Source organism: Papaver somniferum, chromosome 6 (genome assembly GCF_003573695.1).
Source record: "Papaver somniferum cultivar HN1 chromosome 6, ASM357369v1, whole genome shotgun sequence".
In the NCBI taxonomy this organism is placed as follows: Eukaryota; Viridiplantae; Streptophyta; class Magnoliopsida; order Ranunculales; family Papaveraceae; genus Papaver; species Papaver somniferum.
Genome location: NC_039363.1, coordinates 32,843,547 through 32,853,075, shown reverse-complemented (window position 1 = coordinate 32,853,075; position 9,529 = coordinate 32,843,547). Strand labels below are relative to the sequence as shown.

The 9,529-nt window shown below is 36.3% G+C and overlaps 1 long non-coding RNA gene across 5 annotated transcripts; it reads left to right on the top strand.

Annotated features, from left to right (window-relative positions):
* Positions 1-3,152: 3,152 nt before the first annotated feature.
* On the top strand, positions 3,153-6,338 carry LOC113285577. 5 transcript variants are annotated; one of them, XR_003328767.1, is made up of 8 exons: positions 3,153-3,432; positions 3,689-3,758; positions 4,025-4,185; positions 4,924-4,986; positions 5,083-5,156; positions 5,225-5,263; positions 5,379-5,767; positions 6,096-6,338. It is a non-coding gene; the product is annotated as an uncharacterized LOC113285577 (long non-coding RNA). The 5 variants fall into 5 exon arrangements; XR_003328768.1 differs by having other exon boundaries at positions 3,689-3,733; positions 5,083-5,263; XR_003328770.1 differs by lacking the exon at positions 4,924-4,986.
* Positions 6,339-9,529: the final 3,191 nt, after the last annotated feature.

Genomic DNA, 9,529 nt, shown 5'->3' with positions numbered 1-9,529 from the left:
GGTGATGGTGGAATGGTAGTTGAATGTTGGTGGTGGTGGTGCTAGTGGTGGTGGTGAAGTGGTAGAAGAAGGAATTTGTTCCATTTTGAAATAAAGAAAAATATTACATGGGTGAGGGTATTAAGGTAATGTAATATTAAATGGATAAGGTTATAAAAAGTAGGGACATATTTATTGTTGAATAAGGATATATTTGTTGGGTTTGAAAAGGAAGGATATATAATTAATATACCCCCCACCTTTTCATAATTAGGGTTTTATCACCTAATGCTCAATCGAGCACTATTTCAATAAGTGACGAAACCAACATTTAATCGTCATTCCTTCACCAACCGGTCAACTCAGGACCCTGGTGTACGCTCACTCGAGCAATTGGGCATCACATGGACGTCCATAGTCCCATGTGGTCGGTCCCTCCTTCGCTCATGACCTATTTTCAGCAATTCGTCAATTAATGAGCAATCGATCAAAAATTAGGGTTTCGAATAAACGCTCAACAAATCATCATTCTAAGCAGGATTCAAACGCTAATAAATTTATGTTGATTCAACAATCATCATCTGGATTAATTATATAATATTTGGTAGTCTACCAATATTTTAATTAATATTTTTATTGGTCACGACATCCATAAATAATTTGTTGAATTGAGAAATACTTGCTTAATCCATCAAAATTCGGTAAATTATTAGTGATTTGCTAAAATGAGCAATACCTGCTCAGTTGCTCAAATATTTATCCACTATCAATATTCAGTAATTTATCAGTAAATCGTCGAATTGAGCAATACTTGCTCAATTGCTCGAATATTGATCCAATTATCAATATTCAGTAATTCGTCGAATTGAGAAATACTTTCTCAATCACCCAACTATCAATATTCAGTAATTCACAATACTTGCTCAATTGCTCGAATATTTATCCAACCATCGATATCCAGTAATTCGTCGAAGCAATACTTGCTCAGTTGCCCAAATCTACAATATTTGAGCAATGTCTAATATGTTCCATTGAGCATTCGATCACTCATGCTCGATTCAAAAAAACTTAGATTTACTATCTAAACAGTCAATAACTGACTAAAAAAATACACGTCTGTCATGCAGACTCCACGATTCGTAAGCCATCAATCACGTCATATTGGGGGATATCAATTAGGGTTTTGGTCTGGCGGCCTACAACACGTGGATTAATCCACAATGAGAAATGTGAGTAAGTCGTGTCAACAGTTTAAGGAGTTAGCAAAGTAGTGGGTGAGTGATCAACCAAGTCTCCGCACGACCTGGAACTAGTTTCACCACGATCTCCCACTTTCCCACTCTTTCACTCAAGAAACCGTCACACTTACAGGGATCAAGGTGTTCACGACTCTGGCAATATAAAATAAGTCTCTGAATCCATGATTGAGGACAACTAATGATCACTAGCTATCAGCAATTGTCAACATAGAATTTCTCGAGTAACTACCCTCAAGAATTCGTCAATCTACCAGAACTTATTCGAACTCAGCAGTTCACCATAATTCCAGAAACCTTCAACACATCCATAATCCTTGATCATCATTGATCCCACACAATTCTCAGCTTCCCTCCTACAGATCAACCCGTCTCCCTCTTTGCAACCGAATTGACTCTGGAACGACCATTGAATTGGTTTAGGCCGGAGTCCTACAAATTTATCTCTCGAATCTAAGCACTCCTTTTGCAGTGCATATGTGTGAGGTCTAGCAATTTGGTCGGTTCGAGGAATCTCCATCGCACGGTGATTCCCTCATTCCCCAAAAAACCAACGAACCGTTTTTCCCCATCCACACCAATCTTCTTTCAATCAGTCAAATTTGTGATAAGCTTCATAAAGTGATTTTCAATATGGGAGGATGTGATATTGAAGATAAGTCTGGAAAAATAATTTTTCGTGGACGAATAAGTATGAATAACTGTTATCTCTTTGATATATAGTCTAATTTATACTGTAACTTGACCAAGGTTGAGTCAACCCATTTTTGGCATGAACGATTTAGTCATATCAACTACCCATATTTATATTAGTTAGGACTCGATATTTTGGCTAATAACACTAATTTAGTGCTTTTGTAGAAAGTACAAATAAATTACAGTTAACGAAAGAATAAATGGATAAAGTAGAAGCAAGGAGCGCGTTTGCGACAAAAGTGAACAAAGTCAATAGTATCAGTATCACGTGGGATAACACAAGATCCAAAACAGTTACTTATGAAAACATGCTACAAGATCCCACTAGCTGTCATGGTTTAATAATTCATGCTCGAGGTGGTATAAAAATGTAATGTGATTTTTGGTGTTGGATTAGACAAAATTGATGCATTCCCTTATCATGTGAAACTGGAGGAATTAAATAGAATAACATGTAATGACCCGTACCTCCAACGATATTGTACCCAGTTAACCACCGCGGTTATCCGGCAATGTGGGGTTTTCAATGGGTATCGCTGCGGTAATCCATCAACAACTTCCAGGGAGGTCACTCATCCCAAGATTGATCCCGCCCGAGCACGCTTAACTGCAGAGTTTCTGCCAACTCTGGAATCAATTATGCTGAAAATGCCTCGGTGATAGGAAAGGACATACCATTACCTATATTCCATTAAATCGGAGAACCACTGCCGAAATCAGGGTATTACAATACCACCACCTTAGATTGGAGCCGTCCTCGGCTCCAGAATATATACTCCAACCCAGATCTCCGACGTTCCCTGCCCCTCATGAGAGAAGCACCTGGACTAACCCCGTCCAGCGTACTTTCCCACCCTCGGCAAGTGACCCGTCCCTCCATCGATATTGTCCCCATTTGGCCATTGCGGTTATCCGGCAGTCACTACACCAAATTCAGGGTTTAGCAACTCAGATTAGCAACAACTTATGAGCTGTTGCGAATTTTCAGTTGCTAATTTTAGTTGCAAAAATTTGCAACAGTTACGAAACTCGCAACTGACATTTTCTGTTACGATTCGCAACAGATTGGAGCAGTACGCGTGCGACTCATGAGTGTGGCTGCCCACACATTTTAGGTGACTCGGTTTCAACCTATTCAGATAAAAACTGACTCGGCTTACTAATTTTATCGAAATAAGTCTCACTTATCCTCTTCTCTCTCTCTCGTTCTCTTCCCTCCCCTCTTCTCTATCAGCCGTTTACTTTCAACAAGATTAAAAAAAAAAAGAAATCTCGTTCTCTTCTCTGATGATTAGGGTTCAACCGCTCTAGTTTCTAATAACGTATGAAGTCTCAAATCAATAATCTCTCCGAGATTAAGGTCGAACAATTTGCTGATTTCAGAGATCTCAAATCCCAAATCAAGCCCTAATCTCAAATCTCAAAAAATTTCATTCCTCGGAGTTTGAATCAATTGCTGAAATTTTTGGATTCCCTGTTAAATCTTGCATATCTTAATTGTGTATGTGTAAAATCCTTTTTTATTCATGAGTTAGGGTTTTGAAGATTCATTCTTGAATTTTAACCTTTTGATTTGTATTATTTCTAATCTGATGTCGTGTTTTGGGGGTTCTGCTAGATTCGTGATTTATTTTCTTAAATTTTGATATGTATTATTTCTAATCTGATGTCGTGTTTTGGGGGTTCTGCTAGATTCATGATTTATTTTCTTAAATTTGGAATTTGTTAGCTGGTTTAATATTGCTTGTTGATTGCAGATCAAGGATAAATACACGGTAATAATGGGATATTGGGTTTGGAAGGTAATGTTTTGAAGATGAAGAGATGGTGAGAGTTGGTTCTTGTTAGCATTGATTTAGTTTGTAGGTATTGTTTCAGTCTTAGTCTGATAAGTATTTGAAGATTTACTTATCTAAATTTTAACATTTTTTATTAGAATTCTTCTTAAGTAATGATGTTTCTAACAAAGTCTTTTTGGGAACTTGTTTGTAGTACGTTTTCTTTCTCTTTTATCATGTTTACTTGATAGATTATCTAGTTTTTTTTGGGTTTATGAGATTATTTGGCAATTATGCTTATTGTTTATTTTGCAGATTGTAGACATGGGTTTTGTTTGATTCATGGACTACATGAAGTTGGAAGATGTTGATGGCTGGTATAGAGATTCTTACAGCAAGGAAGTCCTACTAAGAGCAGTGGTGTAGTTAGACCTCAGTTTGAATCTAACCTTCTTCCTAAAGTCATGGTAATCAATGTACGTATCTAACAATACGAATACTTATTTGGTAATTTTAGTACTCTCAATAGAAACTAATAGCCAGTACTAATGTATTCTCAATAGAAACTAATGGACAGTACTAATGCAGTTAATACATTTGGATTGTGTCATTTGATTTTGATATTTTCCATTCTGAGATACCATATTTTGATACATTACAACTGTAATTCTTCAGATTTAATGTTGAACGCATACTCTTAGATAATTACTCTAAGTATTCAGATGTCGTCGGATTACTGTCTGCGAATAAGGTTTCCTTAAGAATGTTTCCACAAACTCCCGGTGAAATTTGACACAATTAAAACTCCATGTCGACGATTTTCTGGTTGTAAATCCTTTAGCTTAAAGCGTTGATAATGTAGTTGCTTATTCGGTGGGTTGCTTCTTTGATAAATGGTCTGCTGTAATGAGACTCGCAGGTTACATGTCTAACTTAAAATCTTTAAGTAATTATGTCACGTAATTCATGACTTTTAACAGTGTAAACTAGATTTGATTTTCCTGACTTAGTGCGAAGTTTAACTTTTAGCAAGTGTAAGTGAAACTAGGCATGCTTTAGTGAAAGATGGCCATCCTGTCTATACCAAAATCATGTGCTCATAAACTACTTTGTTTTACTCGCTGTCGTAGATGCTTTTCTTATATTTTTTCCCTTAATGTACCATATCTTGTAGTAATACTATTTTTACTTTTTTGTGTTTCTGCCCTGCAAAGATTGAAACCCCCTGAAGAACAACATGACCCTGATGATTATAAAGCAAGATGCAGGAGATATGTGTTAAGTTCATCTTACATGCATATTGGATTTAGATTCATAAGTGTGCTTTTTCAATTTGATTTCCACTTGCTTATAATTTCTGTTATGCTTTGCAGGGAATGGTAAGAGAGCTTCTACAAACTTTGCAGTATATGAAGAGACCTGTGTGGACAAGGATGCAATCGCGGAGGTGGGTGAATATGAATTTCATATTGTTAACCTTTTAGTTACTAACCCATTTTGTTTACATGTTCATAGGTGTTTGGGTGTGATCGTGGGGGCTTCATCCGGGGTATGGTAGGTGGTGTCTTGAAGACTGAATTGCTTACTTTTGCATTTCCTGTGGCTGAGTAATTGTCACAGAAAAGTTGCAGATTGTCAATGTTTTATGTGCAAGTGTTTTTCGCTGCAGGAACACCCAGCATCTCTGATTCCACTTCAGAGTTTCATCCACGCTTTGGGCTATTTGCATCATGCAATTAGCCAATTACAGGTTCTCCACTAAAGTTGAATAATGTTATTTGAAGACCAAAAAGTTCAGTTATAGTTCAACAGCAGAATCATGTGTCCAACAACTTTTTTATTGCTTAAAAAGTTTCGTTTTGGTTTGGTGCTTGTGGCATGTCCTTCGTTGTGTGGATGGTGATGGATTTGGTAAAGAGGCTTTTTAACAAGGACCAGAGAAAAAGAATGACTGCTGCCCAGGCTTTGAGAAAACTTTTTTGACAAACTGGAAGCATCATATATCTTAAACGCCTTGACAGTATTCTCCTTCGAGTTCGTATCATGTTTCTTTCTGACGTAAGTTATATTTCATCATACTTTTCCAGTGAGATATGAATTATCCTAGTTTACAGTTTGTTATTTCTAGTTTCTGACCTAACTTGTTGAGATTCCTGATGAGGTAAAACTAATGATACTAGGTAATGAGAATAGAGTGTAAAGTCTTGTTTTATTAGTCTCTAAATCAACTTAAAGAAGCATAAAAAACTTTTGAGAGGAGAATTTTTATTTTTATTTGTCCATTGTAGTCATATTATAATCATTGAGTACTCATGTATTTTTCAACTTCATTGCACGATATAAGATTTGTCTGGGTAGATCTAATGTTTAGATGATATATTTACAGGATTCAAAAACACCAAAAGTCAAACAACAACATCTTTTACAGATAGGATGAACTGAGACGCATTAGAGAAGAGATTATTGTTGCTTGGGGTGATAGGGATGAGCTGAGACGCATCAGATGTTGCTGCTATAAACCAATAGTTAATTGACAAGCCTTACGCTTGCTGCTTATGAAGGTAGTCATCTTTTGTATTTACCTCTTTTCAAGCGTTAATTTTTTTAATTGTTTGTCAGTCCTGGAAAATGGGTTTCTTATCGGTTCAAGTAGTATATTTTGTCCGTACACAGTACCATATGAGAAAAGGGAAAGAAATACAGAAAAACATTACACTTAAGCTGGAATGGTGACAGACTGATATTCTTAATATCTTTCTCATTCCTTAAAAACGGAAGAGTAAATCCATGTTTGCTCTCATCCAAAACCAGAACTATATATCTCTACTGAAGAACTTAATGTTTTTCTTTTTGATGTTAAAAAAGTGACCTAGGTCTAAGACTGAACGAGGAAGTACTTAATGTTTACTGGTGCATGTCATCTATTTTTTTTTTGTTGTTACTTGTCATTCTTTTTCAGAGGTATACTGAACAACTCTTTAGTGTAAGATTTCATGAATTTTCGAAGTTCAATTATAGTTTTTAGAATTTAATGTATTGCCCAAGTTCTTTGTTTCTTTTGATTGAAAGATTTCTTTGTTCAATACACATTTATGTCTTTTAGAATCTTATTATGATTATATGTTTTGATTGTTTTGCCTAAGAAGAACTGGAAATTTTTTTATGTGGATTTCGACTAAATTTCTTGTTACAGGGGAACGGTTGACCTGGTCAAAACCTGATTTTGACTAGGGTCAAAACCACTATTTTTTTGTTGTTGCAAAAATATTCGCAACTGTGACAAGAGGACAATAAAATTTCGCAACAGTTTCAAAAAGTTGCGACCTTTTAACGCTGCAACAATTTGAAACTGTTGCGACTGAAAATTTGCAATGGCAACGTAGCCGTTGCGAAATATTGCAACATCGACTATCGCAACAGAGCAGAACTGTTGCGACCCCACTTTGCAACTGCCACCTATCGTTGCTAACCCCTGAATTTCGTGTAGTGAGTGTGGGGTTTTCAACGGGCATCGCTAGGGTAATCCAACAACATCTTCCCGGGAGGTCACCCATCCCATGATTGCTCCCGCACGAGCACGCTTAATTGCAGAGTTTTTTTCCAACTCTGGAGCCAATTGTGCTGAAAAGGTTTCAGTGATAGGAAAGGACAAACCATTACCTATGTTCCATTCCATCGGTGAACCACTGCCGAAATCGGGGTATTACATAACCATTCTCATAAAACTATGAAGTCTGAACCCATACATGCTACAATAAAGAAAGGAATTTGGATTTTGTCGGAAGTGGGCGTGCAGTACTTCAATTAGTTGGATTTGTGCTGGCTGCAACTAGTGATTATTTAACACATGCATCATTGCGTATTAATATGAGTCGTGTTATGGCTAAATGGGTACAAATGGTGAACTGGTGATGCTCAACAGTTCTTAAACTCAACTGTTGTTGGTAGATTGATTTTTACGGTATGTGCCGATAGATGGAAAGAAGATGGAATCAAGCTCCATTAACTGTTGACAGTTCGATTTTTATACTGGCTGAATTAGTGACGATGCACTTTGGGAGTTCAATGTCTGTTTTCGAATGGGTTGTTGTCAGTATTGATTACTGTTATTGGTTGTGACTACGAAGACGAGTTTATGAAGGTGTAGAAGAACTCCAGATGAAAGCAGAGAAGTTGATGGAGGTTTGAGCATTGATAATATGAGTTGTGCTCGGTAATAGGGAGGCGTAATTTTTTTCTTCTTCTTAATGTATGGTGTTTATGCCTACGGTATCTGGTATAAACGACTGCAAAAAGGGATTGTCTGGGAACGTCTCTGTAGCATCAAAAACGTACCCTTGATCTCAAGTTTACATGCACACCAAATGCAAGCTGCATGCAAAAAGAGCTTAAAAAGGGTTTTCTTTATTTCATAAATACCCCACATAGTTCACTCGGTTCCACCGCGTATCTTCTTCTAGTTCTCTTTCTTGGTCCGTCAAACATAAGAAAAATATCAGATCTAAGAATTCATTTTCCCTATCTTCATCCGTAACGAAAATCATCCTCTGATTTCCGATTTTCTCGTCTTCTCTTCTTCAACCAATGAAACCAATCCTGACCTAAATCGTTTCGATTTTCTGACCTAGATCCTCTCAAACAACAAAATGGTGAAGAAGCAAACTAAACAAGAGAAAAAGAGAGATGAAAAGTTAAACAAAACAGTACAAAAAACTTCAGAACGTAAGAATCGTATAAACTCTGTGGTGATAGTGTTAATGTTTTTGGTCTTTTTTTGATGAAATCACGTAGCCATTAATTAGGTTGATGCTTTAATTTTTTTTCTTCAATTGAATGTGAAACAAACATTATTAGGTTTAATCTTTCAATTTTTTGGGTTTTCTGTTTGGTCTATGTTTCATTTGTTAGGTTTAGGTTTAATCTAGTAAATTGTTGTTTTCTTATGTTAGGTTTAGTTTCAGAATAGTTTCCTCAGTGGTTTCTTTGATGAAACCAAAATTGGTTTCCATCATGTTCATCTATGATTCACTTATTGAGGGTTCCTATCCTGTTGTTCTTATGTTGGTTGCATTATTTTCCCTTTGAAAAATTTGGTTTCACCAGAACTGTTGGTGAGTTGGTTAATTGTAGTCATTCTGATGAAACCTTTTTTGGTTGCATTATTTCTTCTTTGTCAAATTTGGTTCCACCAAAACTCTGTTGGTTCTCTAATTAATGTTGGTAGTTTTAATGAAACCAAAAATGGTTTCATCATTCTTCCCTTGTCGAATTGGTTAATTATGGTCATTTTACCAGTTTATTCTTGTTTTGGCTGCTAAAATCTTTGGTGGTGTTGGTTAGTTCTGGTAGTTTTGATGAAGCCATTTTTGGTTTCATCATTCTTCCCTTGTCGAATTTGGTCCCACCAATAATGGTTTGGTGGTGTTGGTTAATTCTGGTAGTTTTGATGAAACCAAAATTGGTTTCATCATTCTTCTCTTGTTGGTTCTACCAGTATTGGTATGACAGTGTTAGTTTATTCTTGTTTTGGCTACTAAAATCAGTTTTGTTTTGCAGGGTAATGATGGTGGATTTTAGTCAAAGGCTAAAATCATAAAACCATAATCTTACATATTCCTGATCCAGCAATCAAATGAGTATTGAGGCTCATGTCTCTCATTAAAGAATGAAAACTCATGCCATAAGAACCTCTGACTGAGTATATTTCCTCTCAGAGCATACATGAATATGAAGTCTCTCAATTGAGGCCACAACACTTTTCATTAATACTGAACAATTTCAGTAATCACTTTTATATAGAATCGAACGATTGGACGGCTC